Below are 15883 nucleotides of genomic sequence, written 5' to 3' on the forward strand. Positions count from 1 at the left end.
CACACACATTGTGACAGACGGCAGAATAAAACTGCAGGGATCCAGATGTGCGCACAGCAGGAAGGTTTATTGGATCTGTAGTAATAGAGGTATCCAAGGGGTTAAGAGTAAAGAATGGTCGAAAGCCGAAAGCAGGGGTCAATAGCCGGAAGATCAGTTCTACACGATCACGAGGGACACGAACACACAGGGGAAGGGGAACAGGAGGAGCCGGTCTCAGCAGGTGAAGCGGGTCAGGTACGGGAACGAGTCTGGGGAAAGGAAGAAGACAAGGCAAGGTAAGTACAACAGGAACATGGAGTAGGTAGGGAATACTGGGAAGACGGAAGACAAGTAAACGCTCGGTAAGGCACATAACCATGGCACAATACTTCGCATGGAGATGTGCGTGCTCTTTGCTTTTCTATGATTCTCATTTAGGGGACAATACGGAGCACCTGCAGAGCCCCGCCTACTCGGGAGGGGTTGACGTAGCGTTGGCGGCGGGTTCCGCCTGAGGGGGCGTAGCACACAGGTATATCAAATAAAATATCAAAATAAACATTTTTATTTTTAAGTACAATAAGTGAGGCAGCATGTACTTCAAAAGGAACTAGACAATCCTCTGATGTTCCTCATGTTCCCCGTCATGAAGAATACAGTGAATACTTTCAATTCAAAGCACAAATGCCACGAACAGATGAGCAGATATTGGTATAATACAGCTTCTCTGGTGAGTTTACTATATATTTTCACTATCTGCTGTACATTTTCAGAAGTCATACATTCCCAAATCCTGTTCTGTATTTTCTTAGAGAGACAGTTTGAATAAGGGGATGAGAGTGAACATGCTTTAAAATACATTCATTAACTGGGATATTTAAATATATCAGTGATTTTGTTGTTTCCTTGTCCTAGTCAGAAACGCAAATAGTGTTTACTTGACACTCCCCAGCCAAGACGAACCTGCTGTTTAATGACCTTACAGGGTGAGTTACCCTGAGACTCTGTAATATATGCATGAGTAATTTTATAAAGCTCTGATCAGCAGCGCTGGGGCTCAGCGATCAGCACTACAGCCGGACCCAGGGGTTCTAGGGTTTTGGGTTCAGTTCCTGCCTGGGATATGTGTGTATGTGCGAGTTTATGTGGGATTTGAACGATGTCAAGAAGAGCTTAAGTTATTTTTATTAATTTTTTTTATAAGACTTTTGAATTGCTGACACCATGACTGAAATCCTTATTTTCTGTTTGCTGTACCTGAGAAGCTGTTAAATTTCCAAAATACTAATCAGACAATTATCAATCCTGTCAGATAGGGATGAAATAGTGATGCTTTATTCATCCCCCTAGTAAAATAGTGCTGTCGCCTCTCTGATCTTGCTCTCTCTGACACACACATACAGGTCAGAGTGCAGGGTTGGCCAGCATCCAGCCCCCTGAAGCTGCGGGAGTAACAGGCTTGCACAAGGGTCCAAAACCAGCATCACTCTGCCGGTCAGATATTTAAACTGGTGACCTTCTGACCACAGGCACAGAGTCCAAACCCACTGAACCAAAAGAAGAAGGTTAAAGAAATGTACATATCCTGCAGTATCCAGAATTAAAAAGAATTTCGGGGTGTCTATTTAAATACACTCTAATTGTTCTGATAAGATATACAAGCAGTATCATGAGTAACATCTGTACTTCTTTAGCAACAGACGTATGTAAGATCACTTACAGAGCTGTCCTAGATTTCTTGATCACAGGCAGCAGCCTCTGAAGACCTTCATCTGATCTGATGTATTTCTTCAGATCAAACACATCCAGCTCCTTATCTGACATCAGTAACACAAAGGACAGAGCTGACCACTGTCCAGGTGAGAGGTCTGCTGCTGAAAAGCTTCCTGAACTCAGGTATCTTTGTACTTCCTCTATTAGAGAATTGTCACCCAGTTCATTCAGACAGTGGAACAAGTTAATTGTCCTTTCTGGAGAAAAATTCTCCTGTATTTTCTTCTTGATGTATTGAGCTATTTTCTTACTGTTATGTGAACTGGTTCTTGTCTGGCCCAGTAGCCTTTTTAACAGACTCTTACTGGAGTCTGTAGAGAGGCCAAGGAGGAAGCGGAGGTAGAGGTCCAAGTGTCCATTCTTGCTCTTTAATGCTTCATCCACTGCAGTCTTCAGCAGGTCAGCTGATGAGTTTGACAGAAACATGTATAAAGCAGCGAGATACTCCTGGATGCTCAGATGCACAAAGCAGTACACCTTCTCCTGGTACAACCCATACTCCTCTTTAAAGACTTCTGTGCACATTCCAGAGTAAACTGAAGCCTCTGTGACATCAATGCCATTCTCTGTCAGATCTTGCTTATAAAATATGAGATTGCTTTTCTTAAGGTTATGAAAAGCCAGTTTGCCAAGTTTTAAAAGGAATTTCTTCTCAGATTTAGTGCATTTATCAAGTTTGATTTTATGTTTTTCCATATACTTGTCATTTTTTAAACTCACCTGAAAGATCAGGAAGTGTGTGTACATTTCAGTTAGGGTCCTTGGAATTTCTCCACTGTCCATCTCACTAAAAAGCCTTTCAAGAACAGTTGCTGAAATCCAGCAGAACACAGGTATGTGGCACATGATGAAGAGGCTCCTTGATGATTTCACATGTGTGATAATCCTGCTGGCCAGGCTCTGATCACTAAATCTCTTCCTGAAATACTCCTCCTTCTGGGCATCACTGAACCCTCGTATCTCTGTCACCTGGTGGACACACTCAGAAGGTATCTGATTGGCTGCTGCTGGCCGGGAGGTTATCCAGAGGAGTGCAGATGGAAGCAGATTCCCCTTAATGAGGTTAGTCAACAGCACATCCAGTGACGTTTTCTTTGTTACATCAAACCAGCTCTCATTGTGCTGAAAATCTAGAGGAAGGCGACATTCATCCAGACCATCAAAGATCAACAAAACTTTGTACCTACACAGCTCTGTGGATTCAAACGATTTCAGTTCTGGGACAAAGTGGTGAAGCAGATCAATCAGACTGTATTCATCCTTAATCAAATTCAGGTCCCGGAAAGGAAGAACAAATATGAAGTGAATGTCCTGGTTTGCTTCTCCTTCTACCCAGTCAAGAATAACTTTCTGCACAGAGACTGTTTTCCCGATACCTGCGACCCCTTTAGTGAGTACAGTTCTGATAGGTGTCGCACGTCCATGTAAGGGTTTAAATATATCATTGCACTTGACTGTAGTATCTTCCGTTATCCTTTTCTTGGATGCTGTTTCAATCTGTCTCACTTCATGTTCATCATTGACTCCTCCAGCTCTCCCTTCAGTTATGTAGAGTTCTGTGTAAATCTCTTTGAGAAGTGTTGGCTGTCCTTCCTTAGCTTTCCCTTCAAATAAACACTCGAATTTCTGCTTCAGGTTACATTTGATTCTATGCTGACATTGCGACAGAAGATTCCCTGAAAAGAAGTGGGAGAAAAATGCAGTTTTTACTCATATAAGACAAATTAAATCAAATTAAATTAAATGACAAGCTGAAATGTTATGGACATTTTTCATAAACTATGTTTTTGTGGCAAATCAAACACACACTGAATAAGGTACAGCTCTTACTCTTCTCCAGCATGTCAGCGAGATCATTTTGCTCCATGGTCCTCAGGATGTACAGTGTGATCTTCAGAGCTCCCTCTCTACCACAGGTTTTCTGCATCTGACCATCACTGTCCAGGTCATTGTCCTCCTCCAGCTGAGGCTCAGAGCATTCTGGGTCATTCTCATCCAGGTACCTTTTGAATTTCATCAGCTCATCCTTCAGAAACATTTGAGCTTTTTCCTCCAGTAACTGAAATGAACAGTTACAGTTTAATTATCACTCCTTGCACCGTAAATTTTTATAATTTCACTGCTGAATTAGTTGTAAATATCATTCCTTTGACAGGATGAACTACTTATTTTACATCTGCAGAAGATCTATGTCAATTTAGATTAAATTTAAATAATATACTTGAGTAATAAATGCACCTTGAAGATGGATGATAAGTCTCCTTTATGTTGTTGTGAATTACATCTTATCACTTGGTCCCTGTGAATAAAACACAAATATCCATCTATTAATCCTTCCATCCTCCAGCCACTTATCCCGGTTTTGGGGGTGGGGCAGGGTCAGTGCCAGCATCAAAGTGGGGCATTCGAAGGCATTGCCCCCCCCAGCAAGTCGCCACACCCCCCCTACACACACTCCAGCCCCCACCACCACAGGATCCAATATATTCATTTTTATATATAATTATTTTTCAGATTTTGAACATGTAAGCATTCACAAAATTAATAAAGAGCGTTTTCAAATTTTTTTGTCATATTATAAATTCACTTGAAAGAATGTAGGCTAGTTGGTGCTGATTGGTTGTTGCTTTGGTGTGGCATTTGACTTTCGCGCGGAAAATATGATCAAATAGAATTTTCTACCGCCAGCGGTCATATTAGGGTAGCGAGTCATTCAACTGAACAGCCTTTTTTCATAAGTGTGTGTAATTCAAGAGAGCGATTCATTCAACGGTAATGGTTATTTGTGACTGAAAATTAATGGATATAAGAACGTGGCTAAGTGGTGGAGGTTCATCTAGGCCTCCTCCAGCAGGTCGACAGGATGATGTCGTTATTTCTGTCAGCACCGACTCCACTGAAGGAACTGATAGCAACAACAACGACCTTAGCTGTGAAAGACAGCGGTGTGTCAACGAAAAATATTATGACCACCACTGCTGCTGCTTGGGGGAATAATAACCTATATTTGTATTTAAATAGATGTAACTGCCATCCACATTCTGATCTTATTTCATTAGGGCGGCTTCCTGACATCAGCTTGCTTATGACAGTATAGAAGAAGCAGTGACATCTAGTGGCAGCACAGAGAGACAGCAGGTAGCAGCCAGGAGAGACGGTTTGACATGTAGCTCCCAGTTACTTAGTAATATTCAGGGGGTTCTGCTTGTAAAGTGATAAGCATGATTTGAAACAGATTTCAACTTAATTAGCATAACAATCCAGAGTCAGATTTTTTATTTTTTTGGTGGGGGGGTTGACTGCAATCAGACCTCCAGTTGATCCCCACTTTCTTTTTTGTTTTTTAGTAACAAAACACAGAAGTCAAACATCCACTCCAAACCATCTACATATCAGTTTTGGATAAAATAGTATGATCTATAAAAATTAGGGCTGTCAATAGATTAAAATATTTAATTGTGATTAATCGCACAACTGTCCATAGTTAATCAGAAATTAATAACAAATTAAATCATGAATTTATTCATCATTTACCATTAAGGGATTTTTTTTCAGGTGTTAGTTTTCTTAGCAACATAAGAGTTGGCAAGGCATGATTGCTTTATGCAAATGCATGCATTTATTATTGGAAATCAATTACCAAAATTAAACAACAAAGATTGTCCAAAGGTCATCAGAATCCCTTCATCACTCAAGAAAAACTCAAGACCGACAAAAGGTTGGCATGTTGGCCTGCTAAATATTACATATTACTTAGTCATATTAGTAAGTATAGAACAGAGGTTGGCAACCTTTTTAAAACAAAGAGCCAGCAACACTACTTGTAACTGCTGTCTGAGCAGTGCAAAATATCCTTACCACTCCGAACTCAGCTGGCTATAATACAGTATGTCAATCGGAGAAAATACGATCATTTTACGAAGACCTGGGAAGGCCTGGTGACGATTTAATATGAAAAGTTTATGAAAGAATTAGGAATCCCAATAAACTTAATAAGCCTACATCCAATCTCGAACACTGAAGAAAAGTCCGAAAAGCAGGTCATTTGACCTGAGATATACTCTCATACAGAATGACTTTGAGGAAGATGTAAATTAAGCAATTAAGACATCACAGAAGAGTGCGACGGACCGAAAGAAATACCTAAATGAGAAATAATAATATTAACCCATAAATAAATTATTTATATTCACGAAAGTATTATCATGATATGTTAAGACATGAAAATGCAAATGCATCTATCATTCTGAGAAGAGCCACAGCCTGGTATGGTATTTAAGACTAGATGTATTTCGGTGGTAACTCATTTCTGCAAATAACTTTGGTCTTGTCGATGGACCCATCTGACAGAGTTTTGAAGCTGAACCTGCCATTCAAAATACCTTTTCCTTTGTTCATTATTTTTCCCGAGCTGCCATCTGACTCAACACGCGTTAATGGCATCAAAAAAAATCTGTCACATTTTGATGAATTCCCAACGACGCGCTATTATCACGTTAACTTTGACAGCCCTAATATAAAATATATCTGAAATTTGGCCTATTGATCACCACACCTGACACCCCCTCCCAAAGGGAAATCTATTGGTACGTCAGCCCCACCAAGACTTTTCTTCACCAGCAGCCACTGCCCCTACCAGTGGTGGAACAACTACACACAAGGCCCCGGGGCAAAACACTCTTCGGGCCCCCCCCTCTGCGTACGTGCATGTGGTGGCACTGAAACGAGTTTTAAAGTGTAGGTGCAGGATCACAAAAAACTTAACGATAGAATTTGACTGTCCCTCACAAGAACTGTAAAGTTTTAGTGGCTAAATTGCGTTTTCTAAGCCTTTTCAGACTGGGGGAGTTTTGTTTGTGTCATGCCCTGCTCGTCCGCTCCTCGTGTGTGCCACGCCCCCTGATTACCCACGTGTACTACCCTGATTGTCTCCAGCGTTGTCTGATTTCCATGCTTTGTCTTCGTGTATTTAAGTCCTGGTCTGACCTGTTCCCCTTGTCCGTCATTGTGGCTAGGTGTCTGTATCTCCTGTCTAGTGTTTCCTGCTCCCTGATCCCATTAAAACCCTGAGTTTTGCCCCAACTTTGACCGGTTTGCCTGTTCCTTGCTCGCCTACCCTCATGATCGCCGCTTCGCACGCCCAGGATCGTGACAGAATGATGGAACTTAACAAAGAAGTACAGCAGCAGACCGAGAGCCAACGTCTCGGTCTGCTGCAGGAAGTGTACTATTGGCTTAACCAGCCCGACGTCCGGGAGGATCCCGTCGCGCTGGATTTCGCCAACCGAAGCTGCGACCTCCTGTTGGCGATGTCCTCACCTGAGGACAGGTATCGCCTGGGAGAGGTGCGCTCCAGCCTCCATCAACTGATCCAGTATGTGACAGCGCGGAGGTTGGGGTTGGAGGAGGTGTTCCAGCCGTCCGTCCTATCGGACGCCGAACACCCTTCCGCGACCGCGTCGACTAAATGGCAAAGAAGAAGAGGAGGCCAGTGATCGCCACGACGATCGCCTTGGGTGCATGCATGCTCGTCCCCGCTTCCCTCCCGTCTGGTGAGCTGGAGGACTCCCCGGCTCTTCTGAATGTCACCACCGCAGCTAAGCCACCCACGCAGGCAGTTTTCCCCGTCCGGGGAGAGCGGCCGGCCGCTGCGGAGCTGCCACCGCCCATCGAGCAGTATTGCTTCCGACCCGAGCGGCTGGCCAACAAAGGGGCCAGCGCGGTGCGGGACGCTATCCCGCGTGTTCCCCGAATGCTTAAAGGGGCCACGCCCGTCACGCCCGCACGGGACTTACCGGTCCCGCCCCCTGCGGCCCCAGAGCCCGAGCATCCGCCTCCGCTGCCCCCTGTGGCCCCTGAGCCCGAGCAGCCGCCTCCGCTGCCCCCTGTGGCCCCTGAGCCCGAGCAACCGCCTCCGCTGCCTGCTGCGGCCCCTGAGCCCGAGCAGCCGCCTCCGCTGCCCCCTGTGGCCCCTGAGCCCGAGCAGCCGCCTCCGCTGCCCCCTGCGGCCCCAGAGCCCACGCAGCCACCTGTGCAGCTGCCCCTGCCTGCAGCTACCGCGCCCATGCCCGAGGCGCCCCCTCTGCCTGCAGCTCCCGCCCCCCCTCTGCAGCCTGCAGCTCCCGGGCAGGCGCCCCCTCTACAGCCTGCAGCTCAAGTCCCGAACCCCACTCCTGTCCCTCCTGCCCTAGTCCCCGAGAGGGTCCCGGACAGTCCAACCGCTGCTCCTCCCTCCTTGGAGGTAGAGGAGCTGGAATGGGACCCCTCGAGGACCCTTCTAATGACTCTTCGGCCCTCACCCCGGCAAGCTCGACCCCCACCAGGGGTCCTTTTGTCTGTGTCCCGGAAGGGGAGAGGACACAGACGCAGGGCTAGGGTCCCTCCCACCCTGCCCCCTGGCTCGCCCTCCCTCGCCTGCGCTGGGGCTCGGTCGGCGCCTGCGGGCCCTCCAGGTCAGCGGTCGCCTGCAGGCCCCCCTCCGAAGCCTCGTCCCCCGGCCTCGCTCCCTCCTCTGGCATCTCGTCGGGCTCCGGTGGGCTCCCCAACAGCGGCTCCTCGGTCGCCTGCGGGGCCCCTACCTCCGGCTCGTCGGAGGACGTTGCCGTCTGCGGCAGCTCCCCCCCTCTCCTTGCCCTCGCCGGGGTCCCCTCCAGCTCCCTTGTCCCCTTCCCTGGTTCCCCCTCCGACTCCCTCCTCGTCCCCTCCGTTTGTCCCTCGCCCTGTCTCCTCGGCCCCTCTGAGGTCCCCTCCGGCTCCGGCCTCCCGGCTGCCTGCAGCCCCTCTGGCTGCCTTCCGTCGCCCGCTGGGGCTCCCTCGTGCTCCCCTTAGTTCTCCCTCCTTGTCTCCCTACGCTCCTGCCTTTGTCCCGCTGTCTTTTGCTCCTCGTCCTTCTGTTCTGCCCTTCTCTGCTCCTTGTCCCCCCATGTTCCCTCCTTGCACTCCCGCTCCTAGTGTCCCGCCTGTCCCTCCTGTTTCTCCCTTCCTGGTCTGTGTCTCCGCTTTCCCGGTCCTGTGTCGTGTTTTGTCCTACGTCCTGTCTCTCGCTGTGTTTTGTTCTTCAGTCCTGTTTCCCGTCCTTTGTTAACTTTGTTCCTCTTTTCTAGTTCCCGTGTCCCGTCCGTCGCCTCCTCCCTGGCGCGCCCGGAGTAGCGCGCCTTTGGGGGGGGTTCTGTCATGCCCGGCTCGTCCGCTCCTCGTGTGTGCCACGCCCCCTGATTACCCACGTGTACTACCCTGATTGTCTCCAGCGTTGTCTGATTTCCATGCTTAGTCTTCGTGTATTTAAGTCCTGGTCTGACCTGTTCCCCTTGTCCGTAATTGTGGCTAGGTGTCTGTATCTCCTGTCTAGTGTTTCCTGCTCCCTGATCCCATTAAAACCCTGAGTTTTGCCCCGACTTTGACCGGTTTGCCTGTTCCTTGCTCGCCTACCCTCACGATCGCTGCTTCGCACGCCCAGGATCATGACAGTTTGGCTATGCCTAGAAATTTTTTATACAATTTAGACAGCACAGAATCATTAACCTACTTTAATGCATTTATTTATACAACCACATATTTCCCACATTTTGACATCAGTGATGCAGTGAAGATACAGTCTCTTTATTTCTTGACACCAACCCTCCCCATTAATCCGGGCTTAGGACTGGCACCTAACTGAGCCGGCTTGCTCCCTTAAGTGACTGGGTTAGACTAAACTATATACATATTTCCAAAGACTACAATAAAACATCCCGAAATATATAGTCTAACTAAACACAGTTTAGAGATGATAACCTACCTGGCAAAATTGCAAACAAATTAAAAGGACTACAGCATATAATCGGGCTATATCCAACAAAAAGCAGTTTTTAAGAACGTAGCCTACATGGTGAAATTGTAAGCAGAAGGCCTGCGGCATATAATAGCCTATTAGAACAGAACTTGACCAGCAGTTATTTTGAGGAGAGACATTTGGTAAAACAATATAGGGTCATGCCCTAGGGCGGCATGGTGGTGCAGTGGTTAGCACTGTTGCCTCACACCTCTGGGACCCGGGTTCGAGTCTCCGCCTGGGTCACATGTGTGTGGAGTTTGCATGTTCTCCCCATGTCGTCGTGGGGTTTCCTCAGGGTGCTCCAGTTTCCTCCCACAGTCCAAAAACATGCTGAGGCTAATTGGAGTTGCTAAATTGTCCGTAGGGGTGCATTTTTGCACTCCTTTTGTAAATTTCACCCATAAGACTCATTTTGTGGTGATGGGTCACATTTTATCTCAGTTAATCACCAATTTTTGTTTTTTAAATTTCATTTAGGTTTTGTGTCTCACGTTTTCGGTTTTATTTTAATAGTGATTAACAAAATGCTTTTGTTGTTATTTTAGTTTCCGTGTGCTTTACATTTATTCTGATCTGGATCAGCAGCAATTTAAATATCACCTTTGGTAATAAAAGAAATTGCTTGTTTTTTTGTCAAATGACTTAAGTTATAGTAAATATAATATAATAATTTACAGGCAGCGTTAATGTGAGGGTGGTGCAGGATTTGAATGCAGACAGGGTGACAGCAGTGAGGTGTGTGGTAAGAATGATGGACTGGTCCAAGGTGGAGGTGGGATTGCAACAAGGATCGGCTGTCATGTCTGATCGTCCGCACCTTTCGTGTGGCTTGTCCCCTCATCTACCTCGTGTGGAATCCCCAGGTTTACCAGCTGTTTCATGTTGCTGTCATTAGTCCAATGTATTTACTGTAATTCTGTGTTAGGTATGTTTTCCCCAGTCCGGTCATTAATGTTACTGCGTGTTTTGAGTGTGTCAGCTCGTAATAAATCCCATTTATTCGTTTCCATGGCTCCCATCGCCTGCTTCCCTGCTCTGAACGTGACATTGGCTCTTAGCCCTGTCTTGTTTGTAATGGTGATGGACAGGCTGAGGAATGCGATCAGACAAGATTCCCCAAGGACTATGATGTTCACAGATGACAGTGTGATCTGTAGTGAGAGGAGGGAGCAGACTGAGACGAGCCTGGAGAGGTGGAGGGATGCACTAGGAGCAATACAGAGTACATGTGCATAAATGAGAGGGAGGGTGGTGGAATGGTGTGGTGGAACGGAGCAATGAAGGTGGATGAGATTAGATTCTTGGGATCAACTATCCAAAGTAATGGAGAGTGCAGTACAAAAGTGAAGAAGTGAGTACAGGCAGGGTGGAGTGGGTGGAGAAGAGCAGCAGGATGTATGACAGAAGGGTCTCTCCAGGAGTGAAAAGGAAAGTTCTCAGGATGGTTGAAAGACCAGCTATGTTGTATGATTTGGAGACGGTGGTGATGACAAAATGGCAGGTGGCGGAGCTAGAGGTGGAGAGCTGAAGATGCTGCGATTTTCATTGGGAGTGACGAGAATGTACAGGATTAGAAATGAGTATATTAAAGGGTCAGCACAGACAGGACAGTTTGGAGACAAAGTAAGAGAGGTGAGGTTATGGTGGTTTGGGCATGTGCAGAGGAGGGAGGCGGGGCTTACCAGGAGAAAAGTGCCGAGACACTAGGCAAGGGGAGAAGTGGAAGATCATAGAGAAAGTAAATGGATGTGGGGAGGGAGGGTATGCTGGTGGTTGGAGAGACAGAAGAAGATGCAGAGGACAGATTGAGATGGAGACAGATGATCCACTGTGGTGACGCCTAACGGGAGCAGCCAGAAGCAGAAGAAGAAGAAGCCTGGTCCATTAAACGTGTTGAAACTGAAACCTCAATCTGAGCAGATACAATGAGTGCCTTTGATAATGCATTTATTTATTATCAAAGCAGGAACGTCCGTCCCAGAAGAGGACAATTTATTGTCCAATCCTCCTTAATCGATATACAACAGTGTGCAAGTGAGCCTGCTTTTCTCCAGCTTTATGCTGACGATTGAAATTTAAAATGCAGTTTTCAATTAATTAACTTTCAATTCCAGCACCCTGGAAGTCAGTCTTTACAGTAATCCTCATCCTTTTACCTCAGGTGTAATTTATATAGAGTACAGTCAGGCAATGTGAGGGGGAAGGGGGTATTTAATGTGTTTGTTTTTTTCTTCTTTGTTTTGTGTTTTATTAATATTTTTATTGTATTTTGTGTGCTGTATCTTGGGTTATTTTGTGGCTTTTTTGAAACTGGTGATTAATGACACATGTGATTAATTAATTGATTTATTGGTTAAAGTATATTGGGAAGCGTGTGAGAGACGACGGGGAGACGGACGGAGTGATTGGGATCCAGGACAGACGATCGGTAGCGGGACTCGATGTGGATTAATTGCACGGTGATTTAATAGAATGTTTGTGTTCTCTGTTGTATGCTGGTGGGTATAAGTGGCAGCTGGTCTGGCTATTTATTGCCCCGTCCTATTTTCTTTGGTGGTTATTTTTTAAGTGCCTGAGCCGCGCACATCGAGGAGTCGTCCGATTGTTTCGCCCGGAAGAAGACTGGAGGCATCGCAGTGACAATCGGCGAACTGTGGACTTTATACGACACGTTTTATATGTTTCATCATGGACCCATGCAAATAACTTTTCTCTTTTTCTTTTCTGTTTTGATTTGTTTTCTTACGGACAGCAGTGTGGTTGGATTGTGTTAGTTTGCCTGCTCGTTTGGTTGCTGTGGGTTTGCGAGATTTTGAATATATGTCTCCTAGTTTTTTATTCCTTTGGGATTTAATAAATAAGCTGCAATTTAATGTTCTGTAGTTTGGGATTTTAGTACCTACCTATAGTAAGGAGTATTTAGCTAGTCCCCTGATATACACTCAGAACTTCTGTTTAAATTCAATGGGATTTGAAAAGAAAAAAAAAAGATGCATTCATTAACTTTTTTTTTTCTTCATAGCTTCTGTGTGCCTTTTACCTGAGAATCTTACTGTTATAAACAGTGATTGTTTAAATGCACATTTACCTTTGATCTGATGGAAAAGGTCCCTCACTGAAGCTGATTGGTTCCCCCAATGACTTGTTACTCTTCGTGGAAACACAGCTGGGTACATGTGAGCCTGCTCTCTCCAACAGGACTCTGTGGACAGCGAGAGGAAAGATCATTATAAAAATATAATTCATATGAGGACCAGCATCACTTTAAATCTTCAGCTGTTTAGCCTTAATATATAAATTTGTTTGTTTGCACTCTACTTCATCACGATTTGTGACCATTTCTGATAGGATGGATGATCTGCTGGTTGCCTCTAGTATAAAAGAACTGGCTGATTGTAGAAATAAAAAGATGTCGAGGTCTTTTTATTAATCTACACGTATTAACATGTTCCACACTGAGCCAGCCCTGGCTAGGATCCCTTTCTGCTTTTATATTATGGCCTGACTATAGACCCAAAGAGACATGCATGCTAGTGGGCTGTAACAATCGTTTTACCTTAAATCACAATGTTCTTCACAACACGACCCTGACAGTGTTCCTGTCTGATTCCTGTTCATTTTACTCCTGTGATCATTTTGCATAACTGATACTGATTAGAATTAAAAACACTCAATGCCACATTTTTGAGAATACCTATTTTCAGGAAATACTGTCTCCTCAGTCAATACAAACATAGATGTCATCGCAACAATGACAATTTATTCCCTTGGTGGGGGTCCATAAATTTAGCCTTAAATGGGGAACCCCACAATACAGTATATTTCACTGAGTTCCCCATAATCTACAAAACCGCTAGGAAGCATATTAAGTTCAAACTGATTACTCTGTCTTTGAAAATACTGGAAAGATGTTTTAATTTCTGTTCGTGAAGCAGTATAAACACACAGGTTCTGTCTTACCTTACAATTCCCTTTGTTTTATACTCCACAGGGGGGGTCATTTCAGAAGCATCTCCCTCTATTCTTGTACCGACACAGACCCGATGACTCCTGCTGGAGCCTCTGTGAACACGAAGGGTATATGTCTATGTTCTATGTATATCTTATTTATTTATAATATTTGGCCACTGCTTAGGGATCCCCCCCCCCCCCCGCCCCCTGCACTGGTTTGAGTAACAGTGTATGACACCTGCAATACATAATCCAGCTCCCATATAACAACTGCAACATTAAATCACTGGCACCGCCACTGCATGTAAGTGTGTCATACATGCTGATTTTATTATTGGTTCTATTCATTAACTAAAATTGGTAACACTTTAGGGGACACAAATAATGTAGTATTAGATTATTGAACTGATATGTTTGTTAATCCAAAATGAATTGTCATATATCTTTTCTCTCAATAAAGTACCACATTTGTAACTGTATCTGCTAATTCTATAAACCTTTATGAAATACTGAAGAAACCACTAAAGGAAGTACTGTAGGAAAAAATTATGGATAACAGATGTGAAATACTGATCTCATGTTTGTTCATCGTTAGTGAATTGTGACGCATCATTTAAGCAGTTATATTGTACCTGGTAATATCTGTGTTAATTCTGTAAATCTTAGTGAACTACTCAAGAACCTACTGAAGGAACGTGTAATGGATAACAAAAGTGAAATATTGACGTCATTTTTGTCGATCATTAATGAATCATGACACATTTCTTAAGTAGTCACTATATCTGTTAATGATTTATACTTCAGTAGCAACTGAGGTGAGTATCCCCTCAAGTGAAGTGTTACCGTAAAATTTCACCTTTTAATATAAAATATTTTTATATTATTGCAGAATCTTATTTCTCTGCAGTAGGAAATTGAAGAAGAGAGTACAGGCAGAGTGGAGTGGGTGGAGAAGAATGGCAGGAGTGATGTGTGACAGAAGGGTATCCGCAGGGGGGTGTCTTGTGTTTGTTTACATATGTCGGAGCCATTTTTGAGATTAAATAATTTAGAACTTAGTGATTAATTGTCCTTGTTGATACACAACGAAATGTGTCCTCTTCATTTAATCCATATGTGCCAATGTGACATAGCAGGGGGCAGCTAATTCAGCCCCCGGGGAGCAGTGCTTGGGGGCGGTACCTTGCTCAGAGAACCTCAGTGGCGCTGGTCAAAGATTCAAACCTGCAATTTTTCAACCACAAGTGCGCTTCCCTAGCTATTAAGCCACGGTATCTACCACTAAATAAAAGTAAATGAAATGTGAGACAGAAGCACCAATATTCTTTAGTTGTTACTTTAGTTGAAGTTAAAATGGCCGCCATCCACCTTTCACCCCAGGAGCAGAGAACAGTAGCAGGAGTTTGGAAGACATAATAGGCATATAGTCCTTTATGGCTATTTAAGTTTATTGTGATTTCTTTCTGGATTATATGAGTTTGCATCTGTTGCTTGTCCACTCATCCACCTGCCTGCCATGCTTGACCTTCCATCCATCCATCATCACACAACTGGGAACAAGGTACAATCTACAGTTTTATTGGATAACCAGTCAAAGAGGCTTTGTGATTTATATCTACTTTTAAATACACAAAATATGCAATCACACATGTATCTTTACATTACCTTTGATCTGTAGGAAAATTTCCCTCTCTGAAGCTGATTGGTTCCATTATTGACTTGTCACTCTTCATGGAAACACAGCTGGGTACAGGTGAGCCTGCTCTCTCCATCAGGACACTGTGGACAGTGAGAGGAAAGATCCTCATTATATAAATATAATTCATATGAGGACAGGGTCACATTAAACCTTCAGCTGTTTAGTTTTCTGCTCTACCTTCATGTACTTTTTTACCCCATGAAGCTCTTGATGCAAACAGACTTGTCTACTTTTAGTGTTAGTGTGAAACAAATTGTCTCACTCAAAGTTAAGATTCCAATATTGAAGGTTTAGTATCATTGTTACAGCCCCTTTCACTAGACTAGGCTGCTGTTGCTTTTTCTTGTTTAAAGATTAATTTGTTTATATATTAATTCATTAATTTGCTATCCTTTACTATTAGTCACCATTTTTGATCGGAGAGATGATCTGCTTCTTGCATCTATTATCAAAGAACTGTCAGATTGTAGCAGAAAAAGAAGAAAGTAGATGCAGAGGTATTTTTATTAAATGTCCATTTACCTTTGATCTGATGGAAAAGGTCCCTCTCTGAAGTAGATTGGTTTCCCCATTGACCTGTCACTCTTCATGGAAACACAGCTGGGTACAGGTGAGCCTGCTCTCTCCATCAGGACTCTGTGGACAGTGAGAGGAAAGATCCTCAT

General features: G+C 44.4%; 1 protein-coding gene and 1 long non-coding RNA gene across 3 annotated transcripts in view; one reads left to right on the forward strand and one right to left on the reverse strand.

Annotated features, from left to right (window-relative positions):
* Positions 1–15883, forward strand: part of LOC125740118 (uncharacterized) — a 353638-nt gene that overhangs the window by 188215 nt on the left and 149540 nt on the right. The window lies entirely within an intron of this gene.
* The window catches only part of LOC125740114 (NACHT, LRR and PYD domains-containing protein 12-like), a 341935-nt gene that overhangs the window by 169873 nt on the left and 156179 nt on the right, over positions 1–15883 (reverse strand). The window lies entirely within an intron of this gene.

Source organism: Brienomyrus brachyistius, chromosome 4, assembly GCF_023856365.1.
Source record: "Brienomyrus brachyistius isolate T26 chromosome 4, BBRACH_0.4, whole genome shotgun sequence".
Taxonomy (NCBI): domain Eukaryota; kingdom Metazoa; phylum Chordata; class Actinopteri; order Osteoglossiformes; family Mormyridae; genus Brienomyrus; species Brienomyrus brachyistius.